This window comes from Protopterus annectens, chromosome 3.part1 (genome assembly GCF_019279795.1).
Source record: "Protopterus annectens isolate FY-2018-M chromosome 3.part1, PAN1.0, whole genome shotgun sequence".
NCBI classification, from domain to species: Eukaryota; Metazoa; Chordata; order Ceratodontiformes; family Protopteridae; genus Protopterus; species Protopterus annectens.
In genome coordinates, this window is record NC_056732.1 from 872,841,538 (window position 1) to 872,856,899 (window position 15,362).

Here is a 15,362-nt window from a genome sequence, read left to right on the forward strand (position 1 = left end):
GCATGCACACAAATACATCAAAGCACCATCTGGTGAGTGGGGTAGTGTCTACATAAACTGCAAGGGCTTCTCCTCCATCAACTGCCAGGTTGTGTGCAATGCCCAGGGCATTATAATGAATGTGTGTGCTGGCAGCACTGGAAGCTATCAAGACTCCCACATCTGGCATACGCAGAAGCAGCTGTACCAGAGATCTGCCAGTGGGGAGATCCCATATGGCCACCTAGTGAGGGATGCTGGTTATGCAATGGAGCCGTGGCTAATGACACCCATCAGAAATGCACACACACACCTGAACAAGAACTCCATAATAAGGCACATGCACAAACCAGAATCATAATAGAGTGTGTGTTTTGGATGCTCAAGTCACGGTTCCGGTGCCTGGACATATCCAGAGGAACCTTGCAGTACTCTTCAGCTACATGACCACAAATTTTCATTGTATGTGCCATGCTACTACTTATGATCCTGCAGAAACAGCTGCAGCAGGAACAGCACAGGGCAGGGCCACACAGCCCCCCACCATTGCCAAGGCCAGCACAGCCACAGAGTGACTCAGAGGAGGAACAACCTGAGCCTGCCCTTGTAGGCAGAAGGAGGTGTGCCCAGTATACCCAGGCTTTGGCAAAGAGGCAATGCATAGCACATACACTGACATCGTAGGAACCCAGGAAATGACACCTCTCTCTGACTTGCACATACAGTAAAAGGGATGCTAAACATTACACTACCTGTGCTTTACCATGTACAGGAAGTGTACTATGTGCATCCGACATAGTCAGCCCTCCAGCACCATCCTCAATACTGGCACAGCCACAAGGTAAGTCACTCACCCTATCAATTGCTGAATGGAGTAGTATGTTCTGCTACTTGTATGTATGGTATGGATGTGAGCATGCAAGGGAATCGGGTGGCTGACTGGGATGGCAGCAGATAGTAGACACCTGTATAGGCAGCATGAGATCCATAACAAATACTAGTGCTAGCAAAGAAGACAGTACTAGACAAGGTGACAAATCCCACTGCAGGACATGTGGTGGGCCAAATGTGTGTCCATAGGACCCACACATGCATGGGAATGAGGCTCACATACCCAACAACAGTCTCGGCCAGCAGGACAGATGTAGATGACCACAAAGAAAGGCTGTGCTAAGGCCTCCAATTAATGGCAATGGAGAACAGCCCCACTGCAGACCTACACAGACAGACTACAACAGGTCAGGTAGTTGAATGTTAGTTCTGAAGGGTAAGAAGTCTGAAACTGAAATGTAGGTCAATAAAACCTAAGATCTGTACTCTACTGATATGCCTCTAGTCTGCATGATAGATCAGAATACAGAATGAAATGGAAGCCAACAGAATACCTGAAATACCAGTACAGTATTAGCAAATGTTTACAGTTGTCAGGTGTGCCTGCCCACGACAATCCTACATAGAAATGTAGTAACATGTACATGTGGTTTAATAACAGTGGAGCACAGATTACCTAAGCTGGCCAAATTAGCAGGATAGATTATTGCACTTGTACAATATGCAGGGCTCTTGTGTGTTAGGTTGTTGTGTGTTGTATAATGTGTGGAACTGGTCAGTATGTAGGCAATGAGGGTTGAGTCCCGGTGGCCTAAGGCCAGTACTGTTGATGACAGGGCCATGTTCTGAAACTGCAGTGCTAAACACAATTTATCCCAGCAAGACCCAATCCAGCAGTCATCAATACTCATTGTTCGGATGTAATATCTGTCACCATTTGAAAGATGGACATGCCATGAATGTGGGCTCAGACATACACACAGTACACAGGTGGAAGTACACAAGACAGAGTATATAAAATGTAACTGTCAAATGCACACACCTTTGGAGTTGTACATACAGGTTAGCAGCACATTAGTTGTCTATGTAGTATGGAATACTGATGTAGTCTGGCCAATCACTGGCAGATCACAAAAGGCACAGGTATGAAGTAATGAGAAACTACTGATGTCCCTGCACAAGCCAGCATAAGGGGAATGTCCCAGGTATATCTGTGAGTCAGCTGCAAGAAGCTTCCATAGCCCACATACACTAATCTCACCCCCCCCCTTCAGCCACAGGTTGATCACAGGTCATATCCCTGCTGTTGGGAATGAGTACAGTATGACCCCCACTTCTGTATGGGAATACCCACAGAATGCAGCATGCTGAAGAGGTGTCCCATGCAGGTGTGTCCCTAGCTGTAAGCAGCTCCCTGCCAGCATCCACACCAATGGATTAATAAGGACAGGAACTATTGCCAGAAACACCTCGCACACCTACCCTGTCACCCAAGGGAAATCCAGTGGCTTGCAGCCTGGGACTGTAGGAGTGACAGAATGCACTGGCCTGCTACAGGTGGTCTGCATCACTACCAACTGCCCTACAGTGCTCTGTCAAAGGCCTGTGCCTCACCCATACTGCCAATGTATGTTATCTCATGGAGTTCCAAATAACAACATAACAGTCTACAGAACAAAAATGCAAGGCCATGTCGACAAATCCCAGTAGCATGCCCACCATGTCCTACTGCATGAATTGTGTACCAACCCCTAAATGCTACTCGGATGAAGGGATAACTATACGGATACTTATCATATATTGCTCGCATAATGTTAGGAAGAGGATAAAATAATGGGGGTGGGTGTAGAAGCATGGATGACATGGAGTGTGTGAAGTATGAAACTATGATGTGTGCCCATATGATCTCTGCCTGCAAACCCAGTAATGGGTAGCTAAAAACCTGCCCATAAACCACAATGTGAAGGGGAACTGACCAGATATATGAACCTTGCTTCTGGGTAACCTGTGTGAATCTGTACAGCTGAGAGGTATGGCCACAGCAGGATATGACCATTCTGTCACATAGATAGATGTACAAGCAGGGGATCCTCAGCCACCACAGTACCAAGGTGCGGGACCATTTATACAGACCTATCAGCAAGTGTCTGCAACTCCCCCTCCAGAATGGCATGAGTGTGCAAGAATATGTATGCTGCAGACCACAATACTGGACACAGCTTCATTCATCTTGTATTCCCTAGGAAATTATGTGAGCAAATAAATATATCTGTCAGTAGTTGATGACATAATACATCACAGTGTAAAACAGTACATATGTCTGAATATCTCTGCTAACACCAAAGCCATGTAGCACAAGCAGCACAGACACAGCTAGTTACAGTATCCCACTATCCTTTGACCATTGTGACTCCATGTTGTAAACCTATCTACAGATATCCTGCAGAAACAGGTTGCTAGCTGTAGGTGTAGAACACAAATTTCTGAACTGGAGTACAACCAACCTGTAATGGATTCACACATTCATAGGTTCATAGGTAGGTACTAGGCTATTGGCCCTAGGGCCAATATAAGCCTAGCCAAAAATGTAGCCTGGCTTTCGCCACCCAAGAAAATTATTTTCCTGTGCCCCTGTTGAGCAGAGCCACAGAAGTGATCCCTGGGGTGAATTTCCTAATTCCCATCCAATCATCAAGATTTTTCTTGAAGACTGCTAATGAGGAGCTCTGTTTGACATGGATAGGTAGTCTGTTCCAGAGTATAGGAAGCCTCTGGGACAGAAATCTATCCCTCCAGCATGTTCTGTTTATTGTGGTGACAAGGTTTAGGTCCCTAGAGTATGTAGCTTGGAGGGACTGGGATTTCTTTAAGTGGAGCATGTCCAACAGCTCTGGGTTTGACATAGCTTTTTATGTTAGGCAGAGATCACCTCTGAGTAGGTGATATGCGATGGAGTAAAGTTGGAGTTTTTTCAGACGGTCTGCATAGGGCATCTGTTTGAGGCCAGTAATCCTCTTTGTGAGGTATTTCTGTGGCCTTTCCAGTTGTTGTAGATGTCTTGTGATGTACATACCAAAAGGGGCATTGTACTCTATGTTGTGTCTTTTTGGCTTTTCCCAGTTAGGGGTCGCCACAGCGGAACTCCAGCCCACTAATGATTGGCAGTAGATTTTTACGTGTTGAGTTGCCAGCCCTGATGCACAACCTTCAATGAAGGTATGCCCATTCACACATGTCTCCACACAGAAGATGCTCTAACTGAGAATTGAACAGGACAACGTCTTTCTGTGAGGCAACAATGCTACCGCAGCACTTCCACTGCAGTATGTGGGCATTGTACTCTATAATGGGTCTAATGAGTGATGAGTAGAGATAAAAAATTACCTCTTTTTTTCTGGATGAGAAACCTTTCATGATGAGGTGAGCCACGTAGAAGGATTTCCTGACCACTGTAGCGATGTGATTATAAAAGGAGAGACTACTGTCCATCTGTGTACCAAGGTCTCTTATCACATTTTTGGCATTAAGTAGACTACCAGCTACGTGGTAGTTCATGGGCACAGAGTTTTTACCAAAGAGGATGACAATACACTTTTTGGCATTGAGCTTCAGGCCATGGCTTTGAAACCAGGCATCTGTCTCAGTGAGGCCCTTTTGTAGTATGTCCACATCATTAGGAGTTTTGATTATGGCTCCTAGTTTGCAGTCATCTGCAAACTTTGTTAGCCAAAGACCTTCTGTGTTAGCCTGTACTTCAGAGAAGTAGATACCAAACAGGAGAGGACCCAGGACTGAACCCTGTGGTACTCCACTTGTCACTGGTCTGAAGTCAGATTTGGAGTCTGCTACTTTCACTGTGTGGGTTCTGTCCATGAGCCAGTTGGCAGCCCATCTTGTGACATAGGGATTTACACCTAGTTTAGTGGCTTATCTATAATTCCAGGGGGGGGGGTGTTGAAAGCCTTGGTGAGATCTTGATAAGCTGTGTGAACCATCTCACCCACATCTATGGCCTTGGTGACTGCTTCAAATAAGTCAATCAGGTTTAGGAGACATGATCTGCCTTTTACAAATCTGAACTGGGTAGGGTCCAGAGTTTGGAGATTACCAATGTCTTTGTTTATGTGTTCCGTGATGATACGTTCCTTGGCCTTGCAGACCAGTCTCATCAGGCTAATGGGGTGGTCGTTCCCGGGGTCCGTCATGGCCCCCCTTTTGTGGAGTGGGATAACCATCACAGTGCACCATTCAGTGGGCACAAAGCCTGAGGTGAGGCTATGACTGAACATGGTACTTAGGTGGGGTGCCAGTCCATTCTGTAGTTTGTGTAGAACGCAGCCTGGGATATTGTCAGATTCCATGGATGCTGTGATCTTGGCTTTGGAGAGTGTGTTTTTTACCTGTGCAGCTGTGATTACAGGAACTTTGCATTCTTCCGGTATAGAGATGGGCCCTCTAGGGGGCCAGGATGTTGGCAATATTAGTTTCTTCTGTATATTTAGTGCCATTGTGCTGTAACTCAGAGCAGATCTGAGTGTTGCCATTGAGATTCTTGACATAACTATAGACTGTTTTGTGATTGTCTTTAGAGTCAGTGGCAATTTTGTTTTCGTAACTAGCTTTGGAGGATTTTATGAGGGATCTCAACTTCTTACTGAGGTTGACCAAGGAGTTCCTCCAGTAATGGGATTTTACTCTTTTTTGCAACAGTTTCTTTCTTCTGTTGTAGAGTTTGTTTATGGCAGAGGACCACCAGATTGGCATCCTTTTTTTGGAGGATAGCATCTTGGTTCTGTTAGGGATAGCATGATCCATGCACTCGTGTAAGTGCTTATAAAGTGCATTTGTGTAGGATTCAGCAGTCGTACCTCTATTGTCCATCTGCATGGGTGTCATGAAGTTTGCCACTTCTGTCTTAAGAAGTGTGAAGTTGGCTTCGGAGAAGTTTTTTAAGGTGGTTTCCCTAATTGGGGGTGAGGGCAGGAAGTGGATATCTAGGGTGATTAGCTTTTGTTCGGATCTGACCAACAAGGAATTGACCTCTGGTGTGGAACACCGGTTGCCCATGTTGGTAATGACCAGGTCTAGGATATTGCTGCCCCTGGTGGGGGTGTGAATAAGTTGATCCAAGGCGTTTGAATTTATGAATTCCAGAAAACATTGAGCAAAAGAGTTGGTACATGAGTAGTTTTCCCAGTTAATGGTGGGTAGTTGAAATCATCCATTATTAGGGTGTTGGGTTGTATCCTAATACTTTCCAGTGTATCAAGAAATGAGGAGTGGGAATCCTGGGGCATGGTAGGGGATCTGTAGCAAGCTACAATTTGGATTGCGGCCTTGCCCAGAGTTAGTTGCACTTGGATAATCTCAGATGCATTATGCTGTGCAACTAGCCTGGATGTGGGGATATCCTTAATGAATATGGACATGCCTCCACTTTTAGTGCTTCATTCCAGGTTTGTTGGCCGAAAGGTGTGGTATGAATTACAGCCTGGTAATGCAAGGGTGCTCTCTGGAGCTTTGAACCAGGTCTCTGTCACTGCACAGATGTCGGAGTTCTCCATTTTAAGGAGTGCCTCAAGTGAGTGCATTTTGAGGCTTAGACTTCTAGCATTGAGTAGCATTACCCTCAGATTTTGCTTGCTTGTAACTGTTATGGTGGTGAATTTGTCATTTGAACCTTGTCTAAATAAAGGCACTATAGGGGTGGCAAGAGCCTTAGCCAGTATCCAGAATCCCTAGGGAGACAGGTGCAGGCCATCTCTGGCAAAGCATCATGGTCTGTCGATCATGTCGTCCCAGGCAGACAAATACTGGATACCCTTAGAATAACACCAGAAGCTTAGTCAATTGTTGAAGTCAATCATTTTTTCCTTGTACTGTGGTATCATTCTGGGTGATGGCAGGATACTACTCAGGGCTAGGGTCATACCTGCATGAGCTACAAGATCAGAGAGCACCTCCATTTCTCTTTTCATGTAGTCCAGGGAGGTACGTCTCAGGTCATTCACACAAACATGGACAATGACAGTGTCATATTTGTGTTTGTTGTGGAGTGACCTGAGTGCGTGCGTTATGTGGCGGATCCTGGCATCTGACAGGCAGCTGACAGTAACTTTCTCCTTGTTTAGCCTGGTGAGTGGAACATCAGTGTGCCTGACTATAGAGTCACCTATAGGTTCATAGGTTCATACTAGGCTATCTGCCCTAGGGCATTTATAAGCCTAGCCAGAATGTGTTTGGCTTTCGCCACCCATTTTAAATTTATTTTGCTATGCCCTTTTCCGAGGTTAGTATACTGTGCCTCTGTCTAACAGTGACACTGAAGTGATACCTGGGGTAAACCTATGATCTCCCATCCACTCATCAAGATTCCTCTTGAAGAGAGTCAATGAGGGACCCTGCCTAACCTGGACTGGGATTTTATTCCAGAGTGAAGGGAGCCTCTGGGTTATGAATCTGTCCCTCCAGCATGTCCTATTTATTTCAGTGCTGAGGTTCAAGTCTCTCGAGCGTGTAGCTCGATGGGATTTGGATTTTCTGAGGTGCAGCATGTCCATTAATTCCGGGTTGGACATGGCTTTATACATTAGGCACAGATCACCTATGAACAGGCGGTATGCCACTTGGTAGAGCTGGAGTTTCTTTAACCGGGCAGCATATGGTATCTGTCTGAGCCCTTTGATCCTCTTGGAGAGGTACTTTTGAGGTCTTTCCAGTTGCTGCAGGTGTCTGGTAAGGTACATCCCAAAAGGGGCATTGTACTCAATTATGGGCCTGATGAGGGATGAGTAAAGAGGCACGATGACCTCCCCTGATCTAGATGTGAATCCCTTCATGATTAGGTGGGCTATATAAAATGTTTTTCTAACCACTTTGGCCACGTGGTTGTCAAATGAGAGATTGCTATCAACTTGGGTCCCCAGGTCCCTAATTACTTCTTCTGTACTTAATGGATTACCACCTATGTGGTAATTTGTGGGCACTTAGTTTTTGCCAAAGGGGATGACTATACACTTTTGGCATTTAGCTTGAGGCCATGGCTCTGGCACCAGTTGTCTGTTTCTATGAGGCCCTTTTGGAGAATGCTTGTGTCGGCTGGAGAGTCGATTATGGCAACCAGTTTGAAGTCATCTGCGAACTTGGTCAGCCACAGTCCTTCCGTGTTGGCCTGTACCTCCGAGAAATATATACCGAACAAGAGAGGTCCCAGGACTGAGCCTTGTGGGACACCACTTGTAACTGGTTTGGAGTCTGACATGGCTCCAGCAATTCTAACCATGTGGATTCTGTCCTTGAGCCAGTCTGCAATCTATCTAGTGACATAGGGGTTTATATTTAAGCTGGTGAGATTATCTATAATGCCCGAGTGGGGTATTGTATCGAAGGCTTTTGCGAGGTCCAGGTAGGCCGTGTGGACCACCTTCCCCTCGTCAATGGCCTTGGTGACTGTTTCAAAGAAATCAACCAGGTTTAAGAGGCAGGATCTGCCCTTAACAAAGCCGAACTGGGTAGGATCCAGTGTCTGTAGGTCCCCAATATCTTTATTTATGAGGTCCATGATGATCCTTTTCATAGCATTGCAGACCAAGCTAGTCAGGCTTATGGGGCGATAGTTTCCAGGATCCATTGAGGCACCACCTTTATGGAGAGGGACCACTGTTGCTGTACGCCACTCTTTGGGCACATATCCTGTAGTAAGGCTGAGATTGAACAACAGTTTTATGTTTGGGTTTAGCTCTTCTTGGAGTTCATGTAGGACGCAGCCCGGGACACCGTCTGGTCCCATTGATGATGTGTTTTTTGCTTTGGAGAGGGTGGCTCTTACCTGAGCATCTGAGATGTCAGGGGGGCAGCACTCTGCTGGGATAGATATTTGCCCTTTTGGTGGGGAGTTTGCGCTGAACCTGTCAGCTAGGATGTTGGCAATGTCTGTGGGTTCGGTGTATTTTTTGTCATTTTGGACTAATTCTGAGCATATCTGGGAATTACCATCCAGGTTCCTAACATAACTAAAGAAAGCCTTGTGATTATCCTTAGTGTCCTGTGCAATTTTTCTCTCAAAGCTGGCCTTAGACAATTTTATGAGTGCCCGTAGTTTTTTGCTAATACTGATCAGTGATGCCTTCCCTTTTTGGGATTTTGCTCTATCATTTAGTAGTTTCCTCCTTCTATTGTATAGTTTGTTTATGGCTGGGGTCCACCAGACAGGACGTCTGCCTTTGGAGGATTGGGTCTTGGTTTTATTTGGGATCGCATGATCCATGCATTCCTGAAGGTGTTCATAGAATGCGTTTATAAAGGATTCTGCGGTCTGGGCCATATTTTTCACAGGCCCGGGGGCTTTGAAGGATTCCACCTTGGTTTTGAGGAGTGTGAAATTTGCTTTAGAGAAGTTTTTCACTGTGGTTTTCTGGCCAGGGGGTGAGGTTGGGATGTGAATGTCCAGTGAGATTAGTTTATGGTCTGATCTTACCAGTGAGGGATACACTTTTGGTCTGGAGAATACAGTCCCCATGTTGGTGATGATCAGGTCCAGTATGTTTTCCCCTCTTGTGAGAGTGGTAACAAGTTGTTCCATAGCATTTGACTTTATAAATTCTAGGAACCTTTGGGTTGTGGTGTTGGAGCTAGAGTAATGCTCCCAGTCTATGTTTGGGTAGTTGAAGTCGCCCAATATAATGATGTTTGGAGAGACCTTCATATTTTCCAGTGTTCTCAGGAAGGCCGAGTGGGGTTCCTGGGTTTGGGAGGGTGGTCTGTAGCAGGCTATAAACTGGAAGGCAGTTTTATCCACTGTTAGTTGCACATGGATAGTCCCTGATGCTTCGTGCTTTGCCACCAACCTGGAGGTGTGGGTATCTTTGATGAATATCGATACTCTCCCTCCTTTTGTGGTTCGGTCCAAGTTTTGGGGCTGAAAAGCAAGGTATGAGGTATAACCTGGTAGTGCTGGGGTGCTCTCGTGAGCCCTGAACCAGGTTTCTGTTACTGCATAGATATCGATGTTCTCCATGCTAAGGAGAGTTTCGAGTGTGTGCATCTTGAGATTTAGACTTCTGGCGTTGAGTAGCATTACTCTTAGTTTCTTATCCCTTGTGATACCTATGGAGGTGGGTTTGTCTTTTGAGCCTTGCCTAAAAAAGGCACTATGGGGGTAGCAAGAGCCTTTGCCAATATCTGAAAGCCCAGGGGTGACAGGTGCAAGCCGTCCCTAGCAAAGCATCATGGCTTGTCGAGCATATCATCCAAAGCTGACAGGCATTGGGTCCCCTTTGAATGACACCAGTACTTAAGCCAGTTGTTGAAATTAATCATCTTGTCTTCATATTGTGGTATTATTTTTGGTGAGGGTAAGATGCTACTCAAGGTCAGGGTCATACCAGTCTGGGCTACATACTCAGAGAGCTCCTCTATGTCTCTTTTCATGTAGTCCATGGATGTACATCTCAGGTCATTCACACCAGCATGGACAATGACGGAGTCATATTTGTACTTGCCTTGGAGTGACCTGAGTGCTTGTTTTATGTGACTATTGTGTTGGGTACATTGTTATGTGTTATGGGCTGTGGTTGAGTGGCACACATTCAATACAGAAGGTCATACTGGGCATGCTCCCACACTTCAAATGAAGCCCATGTCTGACAACAATGGTGTCATATCTGTCAGTCACAGATTTATGTGCACACACACACCACATTGCACACCATTCATGCTTTGAATATACATCAGATAGGAATACACACATATACCCAAGGACGACACACTATAATAGGTCAAACATACACAAACAGAGATGTGGGCAAGAGAAAGATAGATTGTGACAAAGAGCTTCCCATCATGAGGCCTGTCCCACACATCACACATCCAGTTGGCCAATATTATATGATGTGCCGATGTCTATCACTGTAGACATTTGCATCTGGTAGCCCTCAGCACTATAGTGTCTGTGGTGCTTGTGAGAACTGTGTAACATGACAGTACAACTCATTATTCATCTAGCAGTTGTATATCCAGTCCTGTCAAATGTAAAGTTGTGTGTGAGACTGTGAGTTTTGTGTGTGTTTCCAGAGGAATGGTTTTTGGCCCATTCACATACACTTCATTCCCCATTGCCCAAGTTTAGCAAGCCTACTGATGTCAGTCACCTTGAAATACCCCTTTGGAGAACATTCAGCCCTATAAGCTTTGTGGCACATGCAGTAACTGCGTAATCCTATAGCGTGATATACTAGCTAGATATAAGCTCTCATCCCAGACATGGCAATTGTGAAACTCTGTGTGTGTGTGTGTGTGTGTGTGTGTGTGTGTGTGTGTGTGTGTGTGTGTGTGTGTGTGTGTGTGTGTTTTTTTTTGCGTAGGGATCAAGGAGTTTTGAGGCCATTCACAGACACTAGACCTCCCATTGCCCTACTTTAGCAAGCCTGCTGATTTCATTTGTCTTGAAATACACCTTTGGACAAGGGCTATCCCTCTTAGCTCTGTGGTGCATGCAATAGCTGTGTAATGCTATAATGTAACATATTAGTTAGGTAGGAGTTCTAATCCCAGACATGGCAACTGTGAAACTCTGTGTGTTTGTAGGGATCAATGATTTTGAGGCCATTCACAGACACTACACCTCCCATCGCTCTACTTTAGCAAGCCTGCTGATGTCATTCACCTTGAAATACCTCTTTGGACAAAGTTCAACCTTGTAAGCTCCATGGCTCATGCAATAACTGTGTAATGCTATAGTGTGATGTACTAGTTACGTAGGAGTTCTAACCCCAGACATGGCAATTGTGAAACTCTGTGTTTGTTGTTTGTGTGTATAGGGATGAATGATGTTGAGGCCATTCACAGTCACTACACCTCCCATCGCCCTACTTTAGCAAGCCTGCTGATATCACTCTCCTTGAAATACCTCTTTGGATGAGGCTCAGTCCTGTAAACTCTGTGGTGTGTGCAATAACTTGATAATGCTATAGTATGCTATACTAGTTAGGTATGAGTTCTAATCCCAGACATGACAACTGTGAAACTCTGTGTGTTTGTTTGTCTGTGTAGTTATCAATGATTTTGAGGCCATTCTCAGTCACTACACCTCCCATTGCCCTACTTTAGCAAGCCTGCTAATGTCATCTACCTTGAAATACAACTTTAGAGAAGAGCTACCCTATAAGCTTTGTGATGAGTGCCATAAATGCAGAACAATATAGTAGCAGTAACTGCACAGCTATGGGTTTGTATTTCATCTGTGGCAAGTGTTTGTGTGTGCACCTCAAAGATTTTGGCTCCATTTACAGCCAGTACACATCTCAGAGCCTGAATTTATGAGTCCTGCAGATATCATCCGCCTTACAAGTATCTGTTGCGAAGCCTAAACCATGTCAGGCCAGTGGTACATGTGGTAAATGTGTAACATAATGTTCCATAAAGGTTGTTAGATAGAGCTTTGAACTTCACCCCTGGCAAATGTAAATATGTGATTAGGGTAGAATTATTTTTGGGATCTCTCACCCACTACCTCACCCAATGCCAGCATTTACAAGGGCTGGTAATGTTCTTCACCTTAGAAGTACCTTGGGACAATGTCCATCCAATAAGATCTGTGGCACGAGATAAATGTGGTGTACTGTAGTAGCAATACATAGCTAGGTAGGGATTTGAATCTCCATACTGGCAAGTGTGTGTGTGTGTCTGTCATCAATATCCTGTGTGGTGGTTGCTGTGATTGTGTAATAACAGGATGCATTGTGGGGCAGATTTTCCAAAAAATTATTATATTAATGACCTACTATATGTCACAATGTCCACCTGACAAGGACAACATATGTCACACAGCAGAGAGGCTGTTGTAGACAATCCATAGCCCTACATGTGACATTATGGATTGGTGAACAATATAGGCAACCCTTGTATTACTCAGAGAACACTCTCCACCAATGTCTCATACACAAACACATACTTGTCTAAGCAACAACCACTATATTCGTAGTTTCATGCATATTGCCCACAGATAATAACCACGGTATGATTGCAGTGGACTACATGCCTGTTGACCACAACACTGCAATTGACATCAGAATGCACTGTGATATGCAACATCTCCTGACTGAGTGTGTATTATCCAGCAAGTAAAAGGACATGGCACCCTGTTCCATCCCTACAATAGGCAAATAAATGCTTACAGTGGCCCATTGCTACATTCCCCACTGGACACCTGCAACAACTGTAGAGTCTGAAAATGTAACCCACAAAGGGAATACCATGTCTTATACACATGCCATGCAGGCACAACCTCAGTTCCATAGCCAAGTCTCACCAAATGAGGTCAGGAATGCCACAGCAGATGATAACAATCTGTCCACACAACATACCCCAGAGACCTCAAGTACACTTCCACATATCACAGGACATGCATGTGGGACATGTGTACAACCCAGACACTGTTCATGTTATGAAATATAGATTACATACATGGCAAGCATTGCACAGCACTGACCACCCACAATAGCAACCCATATGAGTGGATGGTGAATACAATACCCACTTGTGTGGGCCAATACAGGGACTACACCCCTGAGCCACACTGGAGACCATTGTCAAGTGGCCTGATGTCAAGGTATTCCCTGTGCCTAGCCTTGTACAGCCTTCAAGCACAGTCAACTACTACACACCTGCGAATCAATGACCCCATGCATCTCAGTACTGACAAATGTATGTGTGTGTGTGTGTGTGTGTGTGTGTGTGTGTGTGTGTGTGTGTGTGTGTGTGTGTGTGTGTGTGTGTGTGTGTGTATGTAGATTAATGATTTTGAAGCCATTCACAGTCATTACACCTCCCATTGCCCTACTGTAGCACGTCTGCTGATGTCAGTCACCTTGAAATAACCCTTTGGCAATACATCAGCCTGATAAGCTTTGTAGTGTGTGTGATAGCTATGTAATACTGTAGTGTAGCAAACTAGTTAGATAGGAGTTCTAATCCTGACCCTACCAACCATGATTATGTGTGTGAGTCCCTGAGATAGGGTGGGTGTGTCTTCCTTGACACCTGTTTTTGTGGACAGTCACATGTACTACACTTCCCTTGTCCCTCCTTTATCACTGTTGCTGATGTAACTCACGTTTAAAGATACCTTTGGACAGCTCTCCAACATGTAAGCTCCGTGGCACGTGCAATAACTGCATATCAATGTAATAGCAATACATAGTGAGGTAGGGGTTTGAATCTCAGTACTGAAAAGTGTGGGATTGTATATGTGTCATTAGTGTCCTGTTAGGGTGATTGTGTAATGACAGGATCCATTGTAGTGTGGATTTGTCTACATCATTATATTAAGGAGCTACATGTCCCATTGTCGACATTACAAGGCCAACATTTTAAATATATTGTAGAGGTTGTTGTAGACAGTCTTCAGCCATAAATTTGTACAGCCATGTGCAATTACCATGTGACAGTATGAATTAGCACACAATATAGGCAACCGTCATAATGCCCAGATACCACTCTCCACCCATGAATCATATACAAACACGCTTGACTCTTACTCTCCCTTCCTTTCTTACTTTGTCTCTGTGTGTCTCTCTCTCTCACTCCCTCTCTGGTGGATGTGGAAAAGTACATCTCCTTTGCATAGGCAGCAGCTTGAGTTTTGTAAGTGATGCTCATGATCAGCTGATGGCCTGTGCACAAATTGCAGCCCCCGACTTACTAATTGCTTGTGGAACTGCTTTGGTATTATTCTTATAGCCAGTTGCATGGAAACACACTCCTATGACTAAGCACTTCATGTGGGTGTTGGTCCTTTCCCTTCACTGTGAGCAGGACTTCATGTGTGTGTTTAACAAACAGCATCACAGAGGGTAGTTGGAAATATATCTTACAACATACACTATGGAGACAGGCCAACAAACAGGAGAGGGATGTCCCAGACATGGGGACAGAATGTACGTATTGCTCTTCTACATTTGAAGTAATGTTGGTTTAACAGGGTTTGTGTGGATATGGCTGTTCTACATTATTTAAAATCTGGCATGACAGTGTTATGTGGTTGAGGAAACTCTCACCTGTAGGGCTATCAGCATATTGTGTCGGCCATACGAAAGTCAACATTCTGAACGGTCAACATTCTGAAGTACACCCATATGTTTACATATATATATATATATATATATATATATATATATATATATATATATATATATATATATATATATATGGTTCCCATTCAGAAGCCTGAAACATCATAAGCCTGAAAATCAAAATCCTGAAACCAAAAGCCTGAAAATTCAGAATCCTGAAAACTCAAAATCCTGAAAGCCCAAAATCCTGAAAGACCAAAATCCTGAAACTCAAAATCCTGAAAACACAAATAATGCTAATATGTCACTATAAAGACACTAATATCTACCAACTGACCCTGACCCTAACCCTAACCCTAAGGTCCACTATCGCACTCACCTGACCCGCCCCTAAACCTAACTCACTTAAACCGCCCCTAACAAAATTTGTCACTATTGCATACATGCCTAACCTAACCCTAACCCTAACTCACTTAAAAACCA